Source organism: Mandrillus leucophaeus, unplaced genomic scaffold, assembly GCF_000951045.1.
Source record: "Mandrillus leucophaeus isolate KB7577 unplaced genomic scaffold, Mleu.le_1.0 Scaffold758, whole genome shotgun sequence".
Taxonomy (NCBI): Eukaryota; Metazoa; Chordata; class Mammalia; order Primates; family Cercopithecidae; genus Mandrillus; species Mandrillus leucophaeus.
Window position 1 is genome coordinate 1,585,022 of NW_012108230.1, and position 4,256 is coordinate 1,589,277.

The window sequence follows — 4,256 nt, forward strand, 5'->3', positions numbered from 1 at the left end:
ATTACATTTCAGTGTTTTTATATTTTCTCTTCAGTCATATATACTACGTGCTTATTACATGTTTCGTCTATCATTTTGAAGTTGTGTACTTTATTTCTCTTTTCTAAGTAGCTATTAAAATTATATATATTTCACTAAAATTTGAAGTAAAGTTATCCAACTTCTTTTCAAATAATGCAATGTCCTCAACATACTATATTTAAATATTTCTTTTCCTATCACTCAATAATAAAAATTTATTATCCACTACTCTTATTTTATCTAAAAGTCATCAATACAGGGAGGACATTTAAGTTTTCGTGTCAACAATTGTTTAGATTTACCTACACATTTACAGATTTTATCTTCACTGATTATGCTTTTCAGTCTTAATTATAAGACGGTTTTCTCTCTTTCTGAATTTAACATAAAAAATACCACAAAACATGAATGGATGCCACAGACACCATGTTTTTTTTTTGTTTGTTTGTTTTAGAAAATCCTCTCATTGTAGTATCATTCTGAAGTGATAATTTTTGATTACTTCTCCAATTATTGATCCTGCTTAATTTTACCAACCAAATCTATACAATTTAACCTACAATTTTAGCAATGTTGAACTGTTGTTTTGGTGGTCCTAATCAGTCTTCATAAAGTAATTTTAGTTGTTTATAATGTATTTCCTTTTGATGAATTTATCTCAATTTGTCTCAGTACTTTACTTCAAACTACTATTGATTGTACCTGGAAGTTATCTGAAGACTTGAACTCCAATTTAGATGTTAACTCTCTGAGAGTCAATTCATTCACTACTAACAATAAAATCCCCACTTTGTAAAATCAAATTACTTTCGTGAACTTATACAAAGGGTATAATAGCTCAACGTATTACATTTGTCCACAATCCCATGCTCCACCTTTGTACTCAGTAATTTACAAGGCCTGATTTTATTATTTAATTTGTAAGCCTAAGCTTTGGGCAATTTTACAGATGTCCAAGATGTTTATTGGCAGGTGTTTTACTGTTTAGAATATTATTTGTCATGAGAATTGATAACTGTTAAACACTCAGAAGTTTTGATACTTAGTCAAAACACACATGTTGACTGTCTTTGGGATAGAAATGCTCACTGATGTTAAAGCACACATTACAGTGAAGATGGTAGATGAATGCTTCACATATTGTATACTCAAGTGTAATGAAATATGGTAAAGACCCATGCAGGCCTAATTATGATGTTCTGATAAAAGTGTGGGTGCTTCCAGGGGAGACTACCCTGATAGAGTCAATTATAAGGAATCAGTATTTTAAATGTTATAATTGATTCCGTGGCTGTTGGTAGCTAGAAATTGATAAGAGACCATCTGCAGTGCACTTTTACAGTTTCTTCTATTTCTTGTTTCAAGAAATAGATATGATTCTGTGTTGTAACAGCTTGCTATCTATACGATCCCTGATTGCATGATAGCTTCTTATGCAAAAATATGAATTCCCAACCTTGCTATTTTTTTGATCGAGAAACTGGTTATGTGGGGGTGGTGGGGGGAGCAACTTTTGAATTTTCTATTTTCTCCTTCCATTTACCTATGCTTGGTCAAAGAAATTAGAACAACTTTACTCCCAGGTTTTATCTTAGTATAAGGCTTACAGTTATTGAGAAAAGCACAGTTTCGTTAGAGAATGGAAAAACAAAAAGAAACCCCATACTTTGAATCTAAAGTGTGAATCAGTAATAAGCACAGTGAAGTATTGGGAGAGAGGGAATAAGCAGGAAATGTGAGACATTGACTGAGGAAAAGGACACTAAAAAAAGGGTCTGGAGCCCTGGGTGGCAGCTTTATGCAACGCAAAATTGTGCCAGCCCTTAATTCAGCATCTAGGGAGCTAACAAAACCTTCTGAAATGTGTTTTAAGGCCCATATATTCCAAGAGCAGCATATAAAGAGGCTATGAGATAAAACTTCATGATTGTAGCTTTACAGTACACAAGCTAATGCGGGAGACTGTGTGCCTTTAGCTTCTCTAGCGCCTACTTCATCTTTCCTCCTGCTCACTCTTCTTCTTGTCTTTCTCCTCTTCTCATTTTTTTCTTCTTCTCTTGTTTCTTTCCTTTCTTCTTCTTTAATGAATATAATCACAAAGATAGGCATCTGGAAGGACCCTGAAAAACATTGTCCTTACTATACTTAATGACTTGAGTTTTACACTTGAAGTCTCAGATCTAAAACTAGCATTTTTTGTGCAAAGAAATATTAGGTGAATCAACTTTCTCACATAAACAATAATTAACTTTCAGATTAGAGAGAACCAAATTCTATACCTGACAAGCTCATAAAGCATTAAAGCCTTAAAGAGGAGAATTTTAATCTGGCATAAGAAATACATCTAATTTTTAACAATTTTTATATCTTGAAAATGGTCTGTTGCTTCAGGTAATTCAACATAATTCAAATGGAAATGCTTCCAAGAAAAGTAAATATAACTTATTTTATCAAGCGCCAATTTTGTATCTAATGAGAAGCAAAACTGAAGGCACAGTTTTAAATTTGTATTTTAAGATTGTTGGCCCAGAAAAAAAAAGGAACCTTTTCTCTCTTTATTTTAAATTAGACTCATTCACCTACAACTAGGAGTTCACTTTAAGTAGATTGTAATAAAACAGGATTCTAAGATTAAATTATATTATTAAATTAAGCACCTACTCTTTTACAAGAACTATTCTAGACCTGGGAATTTCAAAAGGAATAAGGCTGAAGCTTTTTTTTTCTTTATTGTAGTTTCTAATCCAGCTGTAATGAAGACAGACAACAGTCAAATTAACAAGTAAGTACGAGAATTTCAGGTTAATGTGCGTTGTTTAAAAACTGAAATTGAATGAGAGGGAGGAACTGAAGACAAAAGTCTGGGTTTGGTTGGGGAGAAGCATGACATGTTCTATTTGAGCCTTTCAATTGCCTAGATAATAAATAGGTGGAGGTAAGTATATCTGATTATCAGTCAAGAGCAACGCAAGAGAAAGTGAGTGAGTTCAAAGGAGGGTAAAGCAATTAGGAAATGCTTGGCTTAAGGAATTTTCCATTGCTAGAAGGCAAGCTGAGTGCCTGTGGTTTCCTCTCTTAAGATGAATTTAAAGAGGACTGGTGGTCATGATATTTCAACTGCAGAGATGCACTCAGGAAAAACACAGACGAGTTATCTGTTTTGTTTTGTTGATAAGAAGAAAAATTTCCTTGTGTTTGCAACTTTTTCTTGTAATGGTGGACTTGTTATTCTAAACAAGAGGCATGAAAGATGATGCATGGTGATAATAAGATAAAAAGTAGCTGAACACAGGATTTTAAGTCTTGGTGAGTTCAAATAAATATTGCATTCCTGGTATCCAGTCACTTGTCTGAAATCCTTGGAACCAAATATGTTTCATAATTCAGCATGTTTTAGGCTTAAATAATTAAGTTTTTAATGTAACACCTCCAAGAAGCATTGGAGAAAACCTGCTAATCAAATATGATTCTTTTTCTGCTCTGAACAAATGCATAGTCACATCAAATAAGAAAAATAATGACCATAAAAACGTGATGAATGAAGTCAATCATGTAAGGTTTTACCACAAAGTGTGTTTTAGCACCAAATTTATGAAAGCACCATTTTCTTTTAAAACTTTTAGTGTCTTGGAATTATAGATTAGAGATTTTGAAAGTGTTACCACTTAAGTGAACAAGAAATATAGGAGGGGGTTTCAAATCACAGGATACTTGAATTAGGTATTTCAGAAATTATGCTATTATATTGACAGATTGAAAAGTATGGCTATGAGATTGAGGGAAAAAGGTGGAAAATAAATTATAATTTAGTTGGTGGGCTACACAAATTTGCAGACCAGAATTATGGGCAACTTTTCCATATGGATATGGATCCCATGGAGGAAAAGGGGTAGAAAGAAAGAGTGTGAACCAGGACTCAAGAACCTCATAAGTAGAAAAGTGCCTTGGATGTTTGTAGATGACAACAATGAAGGGAAAATATGTCTATTTTTGGTCAAATATTCTTTTCTTCAAACTCTTTGGAATTATAAAGTTTATTCTTATATTGGATTTTAGTCCTTAGAAAAATGACTCACTTTCCCATCACACAGTTGAAACATGGAAAAGAAAATAGACTCAGGAAATTACATAAGTCTGTTAAATAATTCCAACAAGAAGTCTGTTAACCACCCCGTCCTTCCCATTCTTGAGCAAACAAAATATCACGAGCTTCAAGTACGAGAAATCAAACTTTG

The 4,256-nt window shown here is 33.0% G+C and overlaps 1 long non-coding RNA gene across 1 annotated transcript in view; it reads left to right on the forward strand.

Moving 5' to 3' along the window:
- The window catches only part of LOC105529252, a 252,864-nt gene extending 250,057 nt beyond the window's left edge, over positions 1 to 2,807 (forward strand). Inside the window, exon 5 of the long non-coding RNA XR_001004483.1 lies at positions 2,758 to 2,807. This is a non-coding gene — a long non-coding RNA (uncharacterized LOC105529252). The remainder of the gene's footprint in view (positions 1 to 2,757) is intronic.
- Positions 2,808 to 4,256: the final 1,449 nt, after the last annotated feature.